Source organism: Lepeophtheirus salmonis, chromosome 13 (assembly GCF_016086655.4).
Source record: "Lepeophtheirus salmonis chromosome 13, UVic_Lsal_1.4, whole genome shotgun sequence".
Classification (NCBI taxonomy): Eukaryota; Metazoa; Arthropoda; class Copepoda; order Siphonostomatoida; family Caligidae; genus Lepeophtheirus; species Lepeophtheirus salmonis.
The window spans coordinates 30714695-30737466 of NC_052143.2; the positions used below are offsets into that span (position 1 = coordinate 30714695).

General features: G+C 33.2%; 1 protein-coding gene across 2 annotated transcripts in view; it reads right to left on the reverse strand.

The window, feature by feature from the left end:
• LOC121128507 (uncharacterized) overlaps positions 1-22772 on the reverse strand; it is a 127029-nt gene that overhangs the window by 98669 nt on the left and 5588 nt on the right. The window lies entirely within an intron of this gene.

Genomic DNA, 22772 nt, shown 5'->3' on the forward strand with positions numbered 1-22772 from the left:
TTATGGTGAAGAATATACTATAAGGTTGATAAATTTATCACACCAACCAAAGAATATTCTATTTAGGTAACATGTCAGAGTGGGGACACAAAAAATGTAATAACATTTAATAAAAATTAAATACAGAATATTTTGAATTACGATATTTCATTACACAGCCAAACGACGGCTCCAGAAAAAAAAGACTAGTTTTTGTTTCTTCCCAATTCTCTAGGTGTAAAAATATCGGAGTAACAACAAAAAAGGCAATGCATATGCGATCTCCTACACCCCAGTAACAGTGCCGAGAAGGTTGCAGAGGTCGTTAGCATCTCCATTCGACTGCCTACAACGTAAGGAATTCAATTACCGCCCCGTACAGCAAAGAAGAAATAAAACTTCTGAAACAACAATATGGCTGACTTTTTGCGTCCCTCAATATGGCTCTCCTCCAGCCCTGACCTCCACCCCCTGGATATGCAGTTTGGGGCGTCTTGAGAAGAATATCTGCCCTACCTCTCAATCAAATTTGAACTTGATCTGATTTTCCATTATGGTAGTGTGATACACCATAGGCACTGTCTTCATCGTCAAGAGCTGGCAATCTGTTCGCCAGTGTGTCGAGGCTGTCATTTCTTGGAAAGGAGGACATATTGAATAATAAATAAAGCTAAATATAGCAATTAAACATATCTCACATTGGTTTTGAGTTGTTTTTTCTTGATTCCATAAAAACCAGGTTTTTTGTAGTTTAATCAAGTTACTGTAAGATTTGGCTCCTCTCTCTGTAGAGTTATAAATAATATGACCGTTCGGTATGTTGAAAAAAAAATCCAGTCATGTAAATATTGTAAATCCTATTTACATTTTTAAGCGTGTGAGTTTGAACTTTTTTTTTTTTTTTTTTTTTTTTGCTCCGACTGTCATTATTATTGTTTCATTCTTGAGGAGAAAACGTCTAACACGAGGTTAGGGTTTTTATATCATACAACCTTTCATTAAAAAAAAAAGCCCAAAACAATTTATTTGTCAATAGCCAATTCTTTCAAACAATGGAATTATTATACAGTAATTGTACACAGCTTAAAAGTAGCTGATTCTAATTCAACCAATCAACGTTCAGAACATTCATTAGTAAAAAAGAAGAAGAAAAACATAGAGTTGATAACAAATATAGACTTGAGAATTATGGTCTTGGTGAGATAACGCCGTGCTAAGTACAAAAATGCTAAAATATACATTTTATAAACAATTACTCTTTTGTTAAATGAAATAAAAAGTATAATTAAGACATTAAATTAAGACCCATTTTTGAGAGCAGGATTGAAAAATAAAAATCCTGTTCAGATGACCAACAAGAAAAAACAACATTTGAACTCTCTTTTTCTTTTCTTTTTAAAAAGGACTCGATGAGCGTAGACACACTCGTTGTTAAAAAAAAAACCTCCACCCTCGCTTATCGTATCAATCTTGCCCCCAAAGATATTGAGGTTTTTACAATCCATTTGCCTCGCTTGCCCAAGACCTTGCATTAATAACATCAAACTTCTAGGTCCAAAAGGAGAGCATCACTCAGCTCGAGGAAAGATTGTATCTTGTCCCTCATTAAGAAGGTCTGTTTGAGGCTGACCCTCCACGAGTTTGCCCACAAGCTGGAAGAGATTATCGAGAACAACCCAGCCTTAGAATACATGAGTAACATTGATTTAGTGCTCTCTTGTGAGAATTTGTCTGGCGGGAAGTCAAATCCCGACACCATAGCGAGTTTCAAATGCCCTCCCATGAGATTAGTGGACTGTGAAATATACTTTAGCATTTTCAAGGACCTTCTCACCAATAAAAGGAACGGGCTAACGGAGGACCTCCTGAGGAATAATGGCTTTCAGGAATAAATAATTGTAATTAAGGGAAATATTTGAAACCAAAATAAATCCTTTTTTTACTAGATTTATTTGCATTTTGGGCCTTTTTCTGCTTATTTATTTGCATTTTTGGGGGTTTTTTCCCTCCCATTTTTATGCATTATTTGGACATCACTATCAACGAGATATGGGGTGTGATTGTAATTGAACATTGACACCGAAGGTCTATGCTCTTCCTGACATAAAGTAGGATTTATGCATATCTATTTCAGCTCACAGCTGATTGTACCTTCTCTAACGAAATGTCAATGCAGCTGAGATGATCTCCTCTCAAATTGTCAGGGTTACCATGTCATTTTTGTGTTGCTTTATATATATTAAAAGTGCCTAGAACTTACAACTCTGGGCATTTTTATACGTAAAAAAGAACAAAAAGTGAATTCAATGTTGAGTTACATTCATAAATACTAAAATGAATTATGGGCATACTTTTAACAATCTTTCCTTTGCAATAAGCCAATCAAATAAGAATCATGTCCTTTAGCCTTTGTAGATAAATGAAAACATGGATTCATAAATGAACTCTAAAAAGAGTGAAGAACACTCATTTAATATGCTGAAGCACTCACTATTCACTCTATATCTGATCAACCACAACTAAAAACGTTATAACGATTTTATGTCCTTTTATGTACAAGGAGAGATAATTACTATTGCTCATTCAAAATACAATGTTTGCGAACATGGTAGAGAAAATAATGTGGTAAATGGCATATATCCCTCTAAAAAAATTCTCAATATATTTCAAGTAGTCAAGTCAGGCAAGCAGGGGGAAAGTTATGCCTTGAAAATAGACCAATTATTGTCCCACATAGAATCATTTGAAATTATGAGTTATGAAACTATAAATGGACATTCATATAGTTTTTCATCAAAGTTTTGATTAGCCATTACAAAAAGGGAAAATAAATTTTGTTCATTTAAAATGTTTATGTATTTTTGAGTATGCGTTTCTATGTTACATACCTACACAATATGTAAAGGAGGTACAGGACATTTGCAAGAGGCCATTTAATGAACTTCCAAAAGCCACAAAAAATTGTATAATTTAGTTTATAGATTATAGTGAAAAAAATCGTGATTTGTCAACTTTTTTTCGAAAATTTATATAAAACAAACTAATTTTCGGAGGAATAATATTTTTTTAATAATTAGTGATATCCAAATTATTCAAATAAGCTTTATTTTTATGTTGAGCTCTTTTTCAACCTTTACTTGGATTTTTTTCCGCCATTATTAGATTAAAAAATATTCAGTTATTATAGTAAAGTGAGAGTATTGGAGGAAGAAAAGGAAGGGATGAATCCATTGGCACCATGAATTATAAAGTACTAGGATATCCAAAAATATATTATATCCATCTTGCCACCAAAACTATTTAGATTTTTTACAATCCGTTTTTTCTCTATAAATATAAACTGGCATCCAGTAGAATTTATCTTCAATAAAATTTACATACATTCAAAGTTAAAGACCACCTTTTTTAATTGAGCATGCCTAAGATGCTCATTAAGAAACTCAGTGGCACCAACATTTGAACTTATGTGTATGAAGCAAACTTTTTGGTATCCAAGCCTTGCAACATTAGCGCCAACAGGAAGTGTGTCCAAGAACAGGAGGGACAGTGGGCAGGCACAAAAAGAATGTAGATTTCTACAACAAGAAAGACAAGGCTACACAGAAGGTGCTCAACGTCATCCTCACCAACGATGACAGCTATGGATTCTTCAATACTGACTTAGTAAGGGCCTTGATCTCTGCTAATATCCCCATTGTCAAAATGAACAACATTAGCATTTTTGGCCATTTTCTGCATTTTTGAGTTTTTTATAAGCATTTTTAATTGTATATTTAACTCTATTTGTTTATATATTATTTGGACATCAATACTATATAGTCATTTTTTCATTTTTTTTTTGCTATAACTTATATCATTTGAATAATTGATTATTTTGCCATCACTTAACATAATTTTATTAAAATTAAAAACTCAGTCAGCGAATTTTTTTTTTGATATATTTAGATCCCTTGCTTCGTATTGTTTATTCTTCTTTATAATACTACTAGTTGCAGTACCGACAATGCTTTCGTTATTAAGCACTGACGAACAGACAATATTGCTTTAATAATATCGATTTGTTTTATTAATATAAAAGATAGCTCCCCAACAAATTCTCATTGTTGCTCTCCGTTTTTCATAAAAAAAAATCATACGTAGCTACTCAATACTTATATAATAATTGTGTAATGAATCGGTTCATTACACAATTATTATGTAATAGCAGTAATATTAGGACTTCCTGCGATATATTGAACGTCGACAAACAGACACACCATACTTTATTAATATAGAAGAAGGGTCTTCCACAGGGATTGGGCTGGAGGGGCTGATGCCCTACCCCAATTTAAAAAAAAATTATTGTCAAAATATTTTTTTTAGAAGAAATTACTTTTTCTGTGAATAGCTACGGGTATTTGGAATTTTTTTTCGAAAAAGCTCAATCATTCTTGTTTTTTACTACAAAAATTCTAAAAAATAACTTTTTTGTGAATAGCTTTAGACTTTTGAAATTTTATTTGAATATCTTTGGATTTTTAAAACAAAATATGGAAAAAATATCCTAAATTAAACTCTTAGAAAAAAAATTCAAAAATCGAAAGCTATTCACCAAAAATTATATTTTTTTGGAAAAAATTAATAGTAAAAAGAAAAAAAAAAGATTTTTGTGGGGGCTTCAGCCCACCCCTGCGAACCCCACTGTAATATGACATATGTAAGTACAATAATGATTAGTAGTCTTTAAAATTTGTTTATTTTTTAGCTTGCAACCGGGTTTTTTTTTGGTTTTTTTTGAGTTGGCGACCTGAAGGGATAACTTTCTTTTCCTTAGCTGTTGTCATTATTATGTAATTCTTGAGGAGGGAACTTCCTTTTCCACACCATACACGCTATTTTTGATATAAACGAAACCAAATTAAACCTTTGTGTTTGCTCATAAAAGACGGAGAGTAACCCTTCGGATTTGTTGAAAAGTTATAATTAGGGGTGTACCGATGCGTCAAAATCTTAAATAATCACTCTTTTTGAAGAGTCAGATTCGGCTCAATAATGCCGATTCCACCAATACCTTACCTATGTATAATTACACTGGCCAACACAATATTTCTTGCATGGGGTTTTTAAAGTGAATCTAACTCCATTTTGGCTATTGATTCCAAATCTGTCATTAGTTTTTGCATATAACATCATTTTTTTGAATAACGGGGTGATGAAAAAAAACTACAACGCATACCAAAAATCCTTAATTTACGAGAGAAAAATAATACATTATTTTTGTTTTTTGTGATTTTATTTGTATATTGGCTGCTGATTTCAATGTGTCACTAGTTGTTGGTTATCAAATGAGGTTTTGAACAATAAGTTAATTGAAAGGTTTTATTTAATTTTTCAATACAAGACACAACAATTTAATTTTGTTTAAACATACAAAACTAAAAAAAATACAAAACATGAAAGTACTAACACATATTTGGCAAAATTCAATATTACTATAAACATAGAATGCTATATCAAACTATTTGATGCATGAACAGTGTATCTTTGCTTCTAGACAAACATATTAGTTCATTTTTGTGGTAAACTTCCTTTTTGATGATGCCCTCTTATGTAGAGCATCTGAATTATCCCTCATCAAACTCCAGCAGTAATCAGCCATCATATGCAAGTCCCAACAACCTCATATCTGTCTTCCATGACTTTAATGTCTTGGTGGAACCTCTCAACTTGTTCGTCACTAACATCTCCGAGGTTGTCTGGAAACGTGTCCAGGTGACCATGTAAGTAGTGCAGTTTGATGCTCATTCTGCACCCGAGCTCTCGTAGACTCAGGAGAAGTTCATCCACAATCTCTTGGTAATTGTCGTTTTTCTTGTTCCCAAAAAAAAACCCTGCACCACATTATTAAATGCAGTCCACGCTCGAGATTCGACAGCGTTCATCCTCTCAATGTTATGTATTTCCCTGATTAATGTTCTGATCTGGGGTCCGTCTAATATCCCTGCCTTTTTCTTCGCATCACTAAGACTCGGAAAGGTTGAACATATGTAGTGAAAAAAATCACCATTGTGATCAAGAGCTTTTACAAACTGCTTCATAATACCGAGTTTGATGTGCAATGGTGAAAGGATGATTTTTTTTCGATCAACTAGTGGCTCATTAATGACATTCTTCTCTCCAGGTACCAACGTGTGCCTTGATGGTCATTCCATTCTAATCCAGTGATCCTTGTCAGCTCTTCTGTCCCAGTAGCAAAGGAAACCAGGGTATTTTTTTGAAACCTCCTTGTTGACCCAAAAGGAAGTTCGCCATTTTTAAATCCGCACAGATTAACCACTGGGGATCGAGGTATTTCAATTGTTCAAGTACTATTTTGATGTTTCCATACTCCTCTGACTGAGTGTCCAATGGGGATACATCCATATATGTTACCATTGTGAAGTAAAACACCCGTTAAACTTCTATTTGAGCTATCAATAAAGAGTCTCCACTCACTTGAATGATAATCCCATAGCCACAAGAGGTCAGGTCATTCAATTCAGGTTGACTATACAGAAAAGGTTGAAGAAACAAGGAACCCAATGATATGTAATTTGCATCTGTATCTTCTTCATCATCATCATCGACTGAAGTATGTGCTTCATCATTAATATCTGCTAACTTGGTGAAAACAGGAACAGTTATTTCGTCCGAATGAGGAACTGGCCGTATTGCAGAGGAGATGCTAGGGTATGCCATGTATTGCTTGTTCTTTTTATTGAATCCTTTAACATTTACAAGGCAGAAGTAGCAATCATCTAGGTGTTTTGTTGGTTTTCTCCAAATTTGAGCTTAGCATTTTTTCCTGGAGACCAAGATCTCAGAGTTTCAAGACAAGTCGTGCATACTATGTGAGGCGCCCATTTTTTGTTTTGGTCTCCAAGCGGTACTTTAAAATAAGAAAGGTACACACTCTTAAAGAAGTGAGTTATGTTCCGTCTTTGAGGTGATAAAGTGAAGCATCCACAGATATAGCAGAATATATCTGGGTCGCTACAGCACTTTCTTCTCCGTGAGGATGCAGACATGGCTAGCTTATACACTTATACAGATGTGTTCGGATTTCGTAAACAGCTATAATGGTGATTTAAAATATATTTAATATATAATCTCCAACGTTTACTAAATCCAAATGAGAGGAATACAAGAAATAATATCCAATGAAAGTTACACTGGTATAGATTGGATTAAATAAAGGATATATTGATCGCTAAAGGAAGAGCTGGTACACATCGAGATATATATTAAAACACGTTAAGTACTCGAGTCAAAGAGAGAGAAAGATACATAAATAACAGGTACACGTGGTATCATTATAGACTTTTTTATGTAAACATCCACAAATATTAGATATCAAAAACTTGATATGATGGGGCAAATCTAAGCATATATTTGGAATCAGCAGCCTGAGCTCTATAAGAATACGTTGTCAAAGTCTATGCAAGAAAAAAAAAATTAAATTTTGTTGACCAGTGTTATATGGCTTATTTGAACTCATTACAAAATGAATGTCACAAAATTAGACGACGTAATTCAGACAAATTCAAATAAAGAAAAAGGGGCGGGTTGTAGTTCATAGAAAGATTTAACTAATTTGCAGGTCTGAACAGGAAATTTACTTGGAATTAACAATTTAGAAATGACCACATTTTAAGTGCCCCATACATTTGAATTGATCATGAGTCGTTCAAGAAGTCCATAACACTAGTAGTTGCGTTGGGTTACTCACTCTGCAATCATTAAGTAACTTTTTCACGAAATATTTATTTTTTGTATGTTATTTGAATAATATAGTTTATAACAAAACTGAAGTCTAGTTCTTATTTTCTGAGTTAAGCTCAAATCATCAGTATTCCTCCCGGGTATATTAAAAAAGACACTTGTGTATTGGCTTATACATGTTTCAACCCCTGGGATAAGCTTATAAAACTCAGTTAGGAACTGAAGACAGTTTAAGACGACTTGATCTCATCAAGGCCAAACAAACTAAAATAATAGAAAATAGCCTTTTATTAGTGTAGCAAATATTTATTTTTTAGCAGTGAGGCAGTTGAAATTAGATCCGAGGCCTAGAGGCGAGGAGGCTAACATTAAATATCTCTCATATTAGGGTGGCAAACACCCTAATATGAGGCAACCAGGAATTAATTGGTAAAAAACTCGACCGGCTCATTTTCACGAGCCTCTCTTGAGACCAGTTCATCCTGGATCTCTCTAATATAAATAAGCTTGCGTCTCTCCCTCGTAGGCCAAACAAACTAAAATAATTGTACCATCAAAAAAAATTTAAACTAATGCTTGAAAAGCTGATAATCGCTTGGTGCCAGGTTTGGACTATACGGAGGGTGCGATATAACCTCCCATTAAAGCTCTCAATACTTCTGGCACGTTGCAAAATATGTGTGTGGCCTAGAGTGTCTTGATGGAATACAACGCCCTTTCTATTGGCCAATTCTGGCTGCTTCTGCACTAAAGCCTGCTTCAAGTAAAGAGTTGCCACCAAACTTTTTCCTTTTGATATATAGATAAAAAAAAGACAAGTGGATATTTTTTTTCTTTATTTGAAAGCCTCAACATTTCGGTTAATGATGGAACACCACTTCATTCATATGGTCGCCGTAACTGGCCTTACAGTAGTTATTGACAATATTAGTCCGAACGGAGTTTTTTGTCCAATAGGAGCACCTCATAGTGTATGATTCCTTTCCAATCGTAACAAACATAAAGCATAACCTTCTTGGCTGTTAATCCTGGCTTGGCAATCGTTTGAGTAGCTTCACCGTGCTTTGACCATGATATTTTTTTGGCTGTTGGTGACTCATTTTTCATAGCAAGTCACCATACGCTTCCAAAATGGATCGTTTTCATTACGCAAAGAGTCACAAATATAAATTCGATCCAAAAGATTCTTTTCTATCAATTTGTGTGACACCCAGACATCGATTTTCTTTTTAAGACCGGCCTTATACAGATGATTCCAAAAGGTTTTCTGGTTAATCTTCAGTTCCTGTGCAACGGAATAAGTTCTAACATGCCGATCCTACTCGACGATCTCCATTATTTTATTGACGTTTTCGATGATTGGTCTACCAAAGCGGGCCTCATCTTTTACAATATCCATATTACAAGAACAGAATCGTTGGAAGCACCACTTTGCTGTTGTATTCGATACTGTATTGGGTCCATAAACAGAACGATTTTTTTGACATCCTGCTCTGTCTTTTCAACATCACCAAACAAAAAACTTTATATGAACTTATTTTAAGTGTATGCTTAACCTTCAAGCATACTTAAAGCTGTTATTTATACAATTTATTAATTGTGAAATATGGCTCACACAAGACATCTTGCGAAAAACGCTCAGAACTCTTTACTTAACCATCTAATCATTAATAACAATGGGATTTTCAATGTTATTACATCAGTAATTAGTAAAAATATAACCTCAATCCGGATTATGTCTAAACTTTGGATATAATACTCATACAATTATCCGTCCAATTTGCTTTTATTGTCTTTTGGGAATAAGGAAATACTGCTGTTCCACTCTGTATTTTCCATATGCATACATCCAAGTACTATTTATTATGAACTGCTTTGCCAATAACGTCAATAAAGTAAGATAACAGCATCAAAATCAATTCCAAGGCTAATGATTCATTTTGCAATGAAACAAATAATTGAAAATATGTAACACACTCAATTACCTATCTTAAACGTCATTGTATTTACCTACGTTCTAGGTATTTGTATATTTTTAGTGTCAATTTCATGAGATGCCAGAATTATTTTTTTTGCAGAGTTTATCAAAATAACACGTACTAATACAAAACTGTAATAACTTTTTTTTTAGGTAATAACTATTTTATTTATCTTATCATTTATTAATAGATCATAAGGATGTAGTACGCCACCTAAAATGTGTTGTCCCATCCAAAACCTTAAGAATACATTTAAATTTTTGTTAAAGGATGTTATCATAAGTATTAGGAAGTGATGTTATCATCAATAGAGTTTAATATATATGACTTTAATCTGTGCAATGTTCTTTTTTATTTGGCAATCTGAAGAGAGTTTTTATTTTCCAAAGCAGCTGTTATCATTAGTCATTCATTTTTTAAGAAAGGATATCCAAATATAACATAATCACTAATGTGATTGCTCATGAAAGACGAAGAGAAATACTGAGGATTTATTAAAAAGTAACCAAGTGGTGCATTAAAATCTGATTACTTCAACAACTTTAAACTTCAACAAGATATAATTTATTAATTAACAATAGAAACTTCAACAAAATTAATACCATCAACACATCTATGTTGGAGCTCTCTCAATTATTAATTTAGCTTTCCTTAGCGGCAATGATGGCTTGGCGCCCGCTACGGATGTATTCCTCTGTCATTACGACCCAGTGCAGACTGACAGTGGCTTTGGGAGCCTTGGTGTTTGAATGACAGACACTGCAGGCCTTCCACTCTACATGCACCCTATAGGTATAGTCTAGACGGCTGGCGTCTGGGCTGTGGGGGGCCAAAAGTGTCAAAAAATAGTTCAAAAGAACTCAAAAGATTAATTCAAAACTCCTCAAAAGAATATTGCAAGGGAAGACATGGTTTTCTTTCATTGGTGGCGTCAAAAGTGGCCTCTTCAACCCCACAAGGCTCTTTTCACGCACTCTTTTTATAGTTATCTACGGGCTGTATGGTGTAAAACCCCGAGATTTCTTGCATGGGCCCTCATAGACTTGAGGGGATTGGCCTGGCTTGTTTTTTTACTCCTCCAGGTCCAGTTTGGCCTTTTTGAAAGAACTCTTTTTCCTCTCCAACTTTTCAGACTTGCTGGTGGTGTAGAAGGGGATCCTGGATACACCCAACTGTTTGGAGTGCGATAATGGGAATTCCCCGATCAAGTTCAAGTGGCATTTTCTCAACTTGTACGTAAGCCAGAGAGCTCAGACTTTTTCTGTTTTGTAACTAATTGTTTTTGCTTTAATGTATTGGAATATGAATTAATTTCAAGCCCTCAAAACTTCATTAATTATTGAGTGAGTAAGTGTTCAGATTTCAATGGACCATCCGTTATAATGTGTAATGCTAATTGGGTGCTTTATTTAGATTGCCCGTTTTTATAGAGTTGACAATCTGAAGAGTGCTTATTCGTTTCCTAAGCTGTTATCATTATTATTTAAGTCCTTTGTTTGTGCTCATAAAAGATGGAGAGTAACCTGAGGATTTGTTGCAGAATTGTAACTGTTAGTCCTTGTTGAACTCAGAGTAAAATTGAAGATGGATATCTAAGTTATTTTTTGCTTATGTCCTTTTTTTTCCTTGGGCCAGATTTTGGCCTGTTTATTATCCTCTAAGTAAACACATATAAGTAACAGTAACAGAATGGCCAATTAAAACAAACAACTAAGCATTTAAAATACGGATATTTTAAGCAACAAAAATGTTAAAATGCCAAAATAAAGTATTTACATTTCAAAATTAGTTTATCATTTAGAATAGAGCATTCATAATATATAAAAAAATGAATCCTGAGCTGTTAATAGATATAAGTCCATAAATTGTAAACACAAAATTCAGAGTAATAATATAATAACCTCTCATTAAGTGCGACGATAAGTACATAGTACCCCTTATCAACAATTCAATTCCAAAATTTTATCAAAGTCTCATTCTTCCATTTTGCGAATAAGGATACTTCTGGAATAAATGAATATCATCCTCTTCTTTCTCCTCACATAGACTGCAAATACTTATACCGTCCTTTTTCAACCATCTATTTGTAGGCAGCGAATTTGTAATGAACCCTATAATTATAAATCAGATAAGGTAGATGGAGCTATGTGGTTCTTGAGACTCTACTTCGATCTACTTTTTGTCAAGAGAAAAATGCATTCAGAGGTCTTGGGCCCATGTCTTGTTTATTTCTTTCTCTCCCTGCCCTTGTCACAGCTGCTTGCAGTAGATCTAATGACTAGGTCATTGCAATTGAGCTGCTCCTCTTCAAAACATTATTCAAATTGTCATGATTACCATGTTCATTTTCTGTGTTTTTTTTTAAATGCCCAATGTATTTCCGATTAACATCATTGGTTATAAATACAAATACTCGTTGGACTCAAAATAGAATTGAAGATTGATATCGGAGTACTGGCTTGGATAAGTGTTTATTTCCTTTATATCCAAGCTCCACACAACTAGTCTAATAAAACTAAGCAGCTTTCTTCCAAATTGTAATGATAAAGATGTCCTTTTTTCGCTTTTTAAAACCGGCAATTGCTATTTTAATCAACTCTAATCATCAATATATTCTAACCATCTTAGATATATAAGTAGGGATAGGATAGGACTTTTGTAGAGGCCAAGGAGAAGGAATGAGCGAGGATTGTGGTACTCCTGAATTAAGATCCTTGTTAACATCAGCTGTCTGTGGAATATTATGTAATACTCATATTGGGAGTATAACCTGTCATGTGAATCGTGTGATTTTTTTAGCTGGCTCGTTTTTTGTTTGTTTTTTTGGAATTGGTAATTTGAAGATTTTTTTGTTTCTACAGGTGTCTACAACGTTCGTAAGTGCTCATAAAAGACTTAGAGTAACCCTGAGGATTTGTTGCAGAGTTATAATTGTAAGTTCTTGTTGGAATAAGAGTAGAATTGGAGATCGAAATGGGAGTAATTCTTGAAAACGTTGTTGTTCATTTCCTCCTCCTCTCCTCCTTTGTCGTCACAGCTGCTTGTAGCTTCTCTCTTTCAAAACATTCTTCAATTTGTCAGGGTTACCATGTTGATTTTCGTTTTTGAGAACAAAATGTGTTGTTATAACAAATTTCCATCGAAAAATAATATTTTGAACTAATAAACCAACTTTATAATTATATTTAGTTGATCAAAATTGTTAAATATTTAATATTTAATTCCAGGAGCGAATTTAGTACATTGTCTTTTTACGGATTGAACAGAGAAAGTAATGTATATTTTATTAGCTTGTTGAGAGGCCCAATTTTTTCAATAAAATAATGTTAGAAACTGACTCAATCAATGACTAATATTTTTATACTCCTTATTTGTTACAAATAATTTAATTTACCTCTGACAAAGGAGTTATGTCACATTCTACAATATTGTTGGCTCACCTTCAGTAACTACAAATAATTGATTGTTTATACTACAATGCAACCTTCATACCGCTTCTCAACCTCTCTTTCAAATTGAAAAATAATAAAGACCCAAAAACAATTAGTAAATAGACAATTACGCTGTTCTCTTTAATTTAATGGTCTATAGAAGCACTGTAATAACTTTACATTGCAGTTGAACGTTCCAGATACTAATTACAGTTATTAATAGACAAGTCTAAAGGGTGAGGACTCAAAATTAGAAATCCTATTCGAGCCCGTCGAGCCTCAGTTCTAAAAGTCTGTTTTGTTTTTGTCCTATCAAAAGTGTACAAGCAACAATCAACCCGGCAGAAGGTGTGCGATCTCCTCTGTGCTCAAGTCGATTTCTGAAAAGAAGATCTTCACAGTGTACGCTGTTCTGAGCAGGAGAAATGATCGTATCTTGGCTGAATCAAGATCTCAGGTCGAGGAAACCTTCAGGACCAAACAGCATGCTCAGTTCATGGTCAACGGCGTCGTGGCGTCTGACGGCAGCAAGATGTCTCCCCACATCTTCAAGTCCAACGAGAAAGTCAACAAAGACGTCTACAACAAGTTCCTCAGTTATCTTGTCTTGCCATGGTTGAAGAGCACCTGCTTCTGTTCGTCCACATATTGAAGCCATCATTCAGAATGGAGGGGAACATATTCAAAAGTTTGCCATAAAAATTACAAAAAATAATAATATGTAGAAGTGAAAATGGCTTTCAAAACTTTCTAACTTTTGAGTCCTCGCCCTTCAGCCAAAATAAACCACTGACAAAAAAACACAACTTGATATTTCTTCGAGAAAACTCAAATATCTCAGCCTCTACGTATACAAAATCAAATCCGTTTCTAATCCAAATAAATTTATATTGGAGTTTTTTCTAATGCTCCTTTAATTGTTTAGATGGAGTTGCACAGATTAATTATAAGTAAACATTATAGTTAGGGATGTGGAAATTGTCTAAATCATCGTGAGCATACGTTTAAAAGAAGTATATATTGTTAATATACAAGATTTTTGAAAAATCAGCGAGCAAGGACTAGAGATACCACTCTTTTGGATTTATGCTAAGATCTTGGGATATTGACTCTATGTTAGGCATGATTTGTATCAAAATGTCGAAACCTTGGGATTTTATACATGCAACAATGATACTTTCATTTGATTATACTAATTACTAGCAGAGGATGGCTGCGTTGCAGAACAGAATAGATGAAAATAGAAACAAAGAATCAAGGTAGAAGAAGAGAGATAGAGAGAGGGATGCAGAAAGAGACAGTGGGAGAAGAGGAGAGAGAAAAGAAAGAGGAGTTTTATTTCCGTCAAAAACAGCCTCTTACCATACTAGGAGGAGAAAAAAATACGATAAGAACATGCTTGATTATTTTATAGGTATACTTGCTAAATTTCAAATTGATCTGTTTGACTTTTTTCGATGCCATGAATTGATAAATCAATCGAAATATATATATGGAATATCTTTAAGGTTTGTGTATTTAAAATGTTAAAAATTTGACTAGCAGTTTAGTCGTTTTCAACTCCTTATCGTTTTGTCTCATTTTAACGGCTGCTAAATCATATATTAGAAAGAACGGAGGAACATCCTCGAACTGGAAGACTCTTTTACGAAAATTGAACTGTGCAATGTTCATCAACGATACAAAGATAGGCTTAACAAGCATTAAGAAAATGATCTTTTACACTTATCTGTAAATATTATTGTTGTAAAAGAAGAATATGAAATTTATACTATTCAAGGTGAATGTCAAATTGTATTGAAATTCTGAAAGCAATCATTATTTCCTGGGGATGTTTAGTAGGAATATAGAGATATTATATAATTCTGAATGGCATATCTGAGTAGCACTATCTTTTTATGGTGATCTCTGTCAGCAGAATATGTCGTCTACTAAAGTTACCAACATATACCCTTATACTCAGGAGGATTTCGGGGATTTTTAAATCCCTAATTATAATATTACAATTACTCCATCTTACCTAGGAATTGTCTTTGAAGTCCATATGTATACCTAATTTACTTATCTTAATTATTAATGTTTACATAGTGCCATAAACTTAGTCGTATTTCAAAAAATCTTGTTATTTTAACAAAGTTTGGAGCCATCATACGCTCCTGCGACCTCCCATTCACGATGTGAGAACAGAATAATGTATCACGATAGAGGTACTGTCTAGACTTTATGTCTCTTTTCATTTCTAACCACACCATTTGTATTTTTGTAGGTGCTCTGTAATTATTATGGACGAATAATTATTAACTAAACTTTGAGATATATACATGTTTTTAAGGCCTAGTATTATACACAGCTTGATGATTGAGTATAGGATCACATGGAGTATTTATTTTTACAATATCGAATTCAAATCATTAATCATAAACTATAATTTGTAGTTGGGAGTCTTTGAACACATAATTTCTGTCAATTTCATAGCTTTATCTTCGAGTTAGTTATTTTTTTTTTTTCAGGAAATAATTCCGACAAACAAGACACACTTGTTAAATCAATATATGATACGTTTACTCAGCTCTCCACCGTGTGACGTGTAGTATAGTTCTGAGACACACCAATTAGACATTTATTATCAAAGACAACTAAGGAGATGAACTGGGGGCATAGTTGAGTCAGTTGTTGTATCAGGATGAAATTTAATCCCTTTAAATGTATATGTATTCTTTTTCGCTGAATGTGTGGAAAGAGTAAAATAAAGTTTAATCATTCAACACATTTTAACAGCATTTTTGTCCCTGGTATATAATCTGGTGGCCAATACTTTTGCATTCACCTATTTTTCCTCAGGACATTTTAACTTAAACCATTTTCCATTGGGACATTTAGCTTTAAAGCCATTTTCTCTAAAGGATTTTTATTTCAGAATACGAAAAACTACAAAAGAATTACTTCACGTACTTTGCTCTATAAATAATTTATCCTTGATTAGTTTTCAATAGTAGTATTGGGTTTGAGTGTTACTCGAACTCAAGTAACACTCGACTTTGTTATTGTATTTTTTTTCGTAAAATTCGACTTAATTAGATTTCGATCTATCGAATTTCGAAACATTCGATTAATGAAGAGTTAAGTTTCTAAAATTGCAGTCCTGTCCAGCTTAGTCCTGATCAGCCCTAGTTCATTCCTGCGTATCATTCCTAAAAGTTCCGTCCTTGATGAAGTCAGTCAACTTTATTTAATATTTTTTTTTTATAGGTTCTAGTACTTACAGTCCGCAGGACCGACGGTCTGAAGGACCAGGACTGATAGGAACAGTCCTAAGACTGGATTGGAGTAGATAAAATTAGTAAAGCTACACAATAATACTTGTGTTGGATTCGAGTTAAAATTGTCAAGTCATATATAAGGTCAAAATAAGCTTGTGAACAAGTTTTATTACCTTTAAGACTAAAGGAATTCACAAAGCCATTAGAGACTTTTTTGTTAAATCAAATATTGACAAGTTAATAATTGATTTAATTATATAAAGTTGTACTGAAAATGTGCTAATTTTATATAAACTATTTTGTTAAGTGTATTTTAGCATTGAATCAACAACATTGAATACTTAATATTTAACATAGGTTAATGATATATGAATATGGTAATGAATGTTACAGTATTATTTATGTAGATTGTTATGGTTTAATCAAAAAAAAAAAAAAAAAATGCTGAAAATCAAATAGAAAGACTGCAAATCGTTCGAAATATACTTTAATGAGAAAAGTTAAGCTATAAAATTATATTTGTAGCTCAAGTTACAAGTTTCATACATGAAAAAAAATATAATTTATTTTTATATGAAATGATTTACAAAATTAATTAGCCCTATGACATATCGTTACTTTTATCTATGTATACTAAAGTTTGTTTGCCCGGCATTGCCGGGACATTAAGAAATTGGAATTAATTAAGAATTCTTCTGCTTAATATAAAATTAAAAATAAAGACTTTAAAATTTTAAGAATTATTATCATGTTGGTTCTATGTGTATTCTTTAACGCAATGAGGATGTATTTAAATACTTTATTCTGGGTCAGACGCCGAACTTGCGGTCTCGCAGCCGCTTCCCTGAGCATCAAGGAAACCTCTTGATATCATAATATAACATCCCGGCTCTTAGGTTGTACAGTTAAATTACGGGGCTAAAATATAGTTTAAGCTCTACCGCCACCGCGTTTCTAGACACCAAGGAACCCTTCTAATATGCTATAATATACACTAGCCACGATTTGTGCAGGTTTCTCCCCCACCACTTCCCTAAGCATTTAGAAACCCTTCTAATACCCCAAAAATACACTCCGGCTCTCAGGTTGTACAGGTAAATTGTTGGCCCCAAATACTGGTTAAATTCTACCACCACCACATTGTTAAGAACGAAGATCATTTTCTAATATACTAGAATACACCCCCGCCAGGGGTTGCGGACTGCTGGTGTCTGAGGCAGGTGAAATTATTTCTTAACCACTTTCCTGAACATCAAAGAACCCTTCTATTATCCAAAATAAACCCCAGCCCTTAGATTTTACGGCTAAAGTGTTAAAAAAGGGCTTGCTAAAGGCTGCCATGGCGTTGCAGGCCAAAAAAATGTTACCAAAACTGTTTCTGGAGCATTATGAATCACGGTAACTGAAAAATTTCATAAAAATTCATCCATTTGTTTGACCGTGACAGAAGGACAAACATACACAGATATTCACATTTAATATATAAATCACAAACTTTCCTCCGAAAAGAAACAGAAGAATACCCACAATCTTTTAGTAGTTAGCCAATTCTTCCCAACTCTGAAAATATTATTTAATTGTTCTATGGTATTAAAAAGAACTAAATATAATTCAACCAATCAACGTTCTCAATATTGATTATGTGAAAATAAATATTGACAGCTCATAAAAAAATACACTGTATATTTTTGTGCTAGCGAGGTAACGTCGTTATGAGTGGTGTTATTCAGCTAACATAAAAAACTGTATTTGATTTTTCAAACTATTAATCCCCCTTATTAATTTTTTAAAATCTGTCTAGTTGAATTAGCTCGTGTGAGCAATTCCAAACGAAGAATAATAACATAGTTGAGGTTAACAAAACTATGTTACAAAACAATGACCACGTCATCAATTTTTTCCTAATTTATTTAGAAGATACTTTGTTGTCCGATAGGAACGTTGAATATTACTCTTTAACTAACTACACAGTCTCCATCTGAAAGATAAATAAGATACACCTCATTGGCAGGGTAGGGAGGAATGCTTTTTTTTTATACACGTGACGATTCCGTTTTTCAAGGGACGGTTGCCTACCAATTATTTCCGTTTTAACTATACTTATGTTCTATAACTAGAGATGTGTTTTTGTATGAGTGCAAGGAGAAGGTGGGTGCAAAAAAACAACATAATTCACATGATTTAAAATATTTGCTAATATCAGCTGCCTGTTTTATGATTTTGGAGGAAGAAAATGAATCACTGCTATAAGAAAGAGGAAGATTGAAATCAATTTACACCAAAGATAGGCGAGAATTCTTCTTTTAGAGGGATAATTTGTCAACCACAACGACCTATTAAATAATAAACAAACAAAAAAGAGCAGACGCATCAACTGTTTTTCATTTTGTAATTGTTAGACTTACTTTTTCCTGATAAACATCCTCTTTTTTTCTCTATAACATAGGCTCTGGAACCCCGCATAAGGTTCCAATGTGAGAGTACAAAATATGGGATGATAATGGAAATAAGGATTGAACTGTATAAAGTTTCAAGTGTGTTGAGTTGACAATATAAGCAATGTACATTAAAGAAATATAACATATGTGCTTAGGTGCGCCTCAGAGAGACTGAATTTAGAGAAATAAACTGTCGTAAATGAAATGTTAGAGGAATTCATAGAATTGATGAATTCCTCTGGTTACACATTCCTTTCTGAGACGGAGCTACAGACCTTGATTTGAATTCTTGGATTTCCTGCTTATCTATTTCAAAGATGTTGTTCGTTCTTATTTACTGATTGTTTTGTTGCCCTGTGTCTTTCTCTGAGAAGGTTCTCTTTGGTTAATACAGTCTAGGCTGCAGTAGTGAGCCCGTACTTTTAATAGGACCCACGCTAGATAAATACAAAAAGCCCCTGCGTTTTATTTTTTAATGACGAATAAGATTCAAAATTAAATTAAAATTTTCAATAAGAAAGATATGAATAGAACTTAAGCACATTTATATTTGCCTGGGAATTGGCTTACATTAATACTGACCTGAGTTATTGTGCTTATTCTTGGGTCCTGAGCTCTGTGCAATATCGATAAGGATAAAAAAATTGTAATAAGAATAACATTGTCAATTTTCTTTTCGCATCCTTCCCGTGGTCAACATTCCTGTGGTTGGAGGGTAGCTCAGAATATTTTATTTGGAATTAAACCCAATACATACACAAACAAGCTCCCCTCCTGTGCCCCTACCTCTTTATGATACCTCAGATTAGAAGAGTGTTAGTCCATGTAATGGTAGATATATAAAATTTCAGGTATATTTTTTTTCATGAATTTTCCTAAATATATAATTCACTCAACCATGTGAATCGTTTATATTCCAATTAATTTACAAAATTAATATTGTCTTTATAATTTATTCATACATAATATTATATTCTTAACAATGCAGCAAGGCACTTAAAATATTACATCGTTATCAAATAGCGTTATTAATAGCCAAATATATGTAATAGTCCTTTGTCTTTTTTAGCTAATGATTGTATAAAAAATATAATTTTTTTTATTCCATTATAAAATAAAGACTGACTATTATTTTAAGCTTACTATTAGAGACAGGTCATGTATAATAATTTTATTTAAGAATACTTCGTGATTTATTTTGGAACGTGTATATTTTGGCAGGATTTTTTTTAGGCTTACCTTTAGAATGAGTGAACTTTTAAATATTGTATCTATCAACATACAAGGTAAAAGTTTAATTGAGTAAACAGCTCTTAAAAATGAGAATTAATGATAGAAATATATATATACAAAATTGTTTAAAGTTTTTATGCTTGTAGTCATTTAAAAAAATGGACTCTTTGGGAATATAACACGCAATCTACTTGAGTCCGTTATTATTTTTAATTTACATCAGAGTAATGGACCAGTTCTTCTTATTAGTACCGAACATTATTTTTTTAAATTTATATTTTTGTTTTTAAACATGTTAGATTTAAGGAATATTTTTTTAGAGCCACATATCACACGGCATTACCTTTTAGTGTATCTTATCTTTCAACTTTTCCTCCAATAAATAACAGGAAAAGACCCAAGATTAGTTGGTAGTAATTATCCAATTATTATTTAATAATTGTGTGCAATTATTAACAGCTCCTTAACAAGCCCTAATTCGAATTTAACCAATCAACATTCAGAGCACTAATAATCCGGGGGCCGGCAGGCTTATATGTTGAGAGAGGGAAATCTTGGTTCTTGGATTTTTTTGGTAAAAATTTGAAAAATAAAATTTTTTGGAAAAAAACAACTTCAAATGTTACATTTTTTCCAAAAAAAAATTCAAAAGTCAACTACTATTTACAAAAAAATTAACTTTTTGCAAAAAAAAAATCAAAAATCCAAACTTGTTGGCAGAAAAACTATTTTTTTTGGAAAAATAATGAGAATACTTACATTCAATTTCAAATATTAAATTTTCTTGTAAAAACTAAAAAAAAAATGATTTGGAGATGGGATACAGTCCTTCCATCCAACCCCTGCGGATACCTCCGATAAGGGTAAGACAAATTGACAGCTGACAACAAAATACAGCGTACATGAGATATCTTAAAGGGGGGGTTACCACTTCCATCGTATATCGGGAGAAGAGTCGCTCTCACAGAGTCTTCATTTAATCAACAACCAAGAGTTAATACCGTATTTTTCAAAAATCTTTAAATTATTGTCACAGAGGCCAAATTTTTGGCGGATTTACTTGAAAATCAGCTTAAATTGAACATATAAATGTTGATAGAGAGTTCATTCCATATATCCACCACCAGTAATAGTCATAGCCTCAATCCAGGCCGGAGGGAGGAACAGGTGTTAATCATATTGGTTATTATGTCCTTGATGGAGGCAATCAGAGAGACAATGACAAGGCCCCAGCAAAAAATAATCCATTGGATTAAGATTCTGACTGTTATGGGCCATATTTACTTCCCAATGAAGTCATATTAGTGCTTAATCAGCCACTTCAGCGACCTATTGGAGAGATGGCAAGGTGCTGAGACTTGTTTCCAGACTCAAGGCTGATCTCCAGCGATTTGCTAGATTCATGACAGGACAATGGTCATGTTGTTTTGAACAAAAGTTATTGTCACGGCGCAACACCGTTCCTCCTCTGTAATTCCTTTTTTTATCCGGAGCAACTGTTACCATGATGCCCAAAACTTCACCAGCGTTAATACAACAGCGTTTCTCCTAACAAAAAAAGAAACGCCATCAGATAGCTGCATCATAACAAAATTACAGGTGCACGCAAGGGCCGAGTTGATCTTAACGGCCTGTATATGTATGTTCCATCTATATATTCACGTATACATGAACACGTAGTGTTGTGTCAATCCTTAATTATTTGGTCCAATCCTTTCCAGTCTTAGGGCCAATCCTTAAAATAGTAGTTCCTTTTGACACTCAGTACTAGAACTGATTAATAAAAGAAGAAATAAAGTTGAGTGACACCATCAAAGACCGAACTTGATAAGTTTTAGGACTGAGTTGAAGGACTCAACTAAACCAGACCAACATAGACAAAACGAAAATGATTTGCCTTTTATGTAATTCTGCATCTTTCATAAAATATCTCTGACACTCGAATTCTTATCCCTTCAGAACTCTTACATTTTGCTAAAAATGTTCAGAGGTCTGTTTTGCAATTTTACAGAAAAAAACATTGTCTCTCCTCCAGAGAAACAAAAAAATCATTCTAATCTAGCTAATATGGCATTCTCTCACAAGGATATAGACACCCACTGATAATAAAAAGTTTCAGGCTGATATGCAGGACTGAACTAGAACGGACCAACATTGAACCGGACGGGACTGTAGTCTTCAGACCTTAATAATTAGGACTGACATGACACTATAAACACTCACGATAAATGTGGTAACTCGCCTTCAATGTATATTTTAGCATTTATTTCAAAAAGAGAAATCAACTAGAATGGGCACTCGCTAGAGTGCAAAACCTCTGCCTAAAATCAAATTGAGTTGTGTGTCTCATTTTGTTCCAAATTTATGTTTGATTATGGATTTTTTTACGTTTTGGGTTGGCTGGATCTTTGATGTTTATCTCTCAAAATTTAATGGTCTCTTATCGTGACCATACATAATTATAGAGGGGGGTCTTGGTTTAAAAAAAAATTCTAAAATTAAATTTTAAATATAATTTTTTTTTCTGAAATTTCAATTATTAAATTTTCCGGGAAAAATTTTAAAAATTCATAGCTATTCTCGAAAAATTTTAAAAATCCATAGCTATTCTCGAAAATTTTTTTTTTTTTAATTTAAAAAGTCCATAGCTGTTGACAAAAAATGAAATAAAAATTCTAAAATTTAATTTCAAACATTAAATTTTTGGGAAAA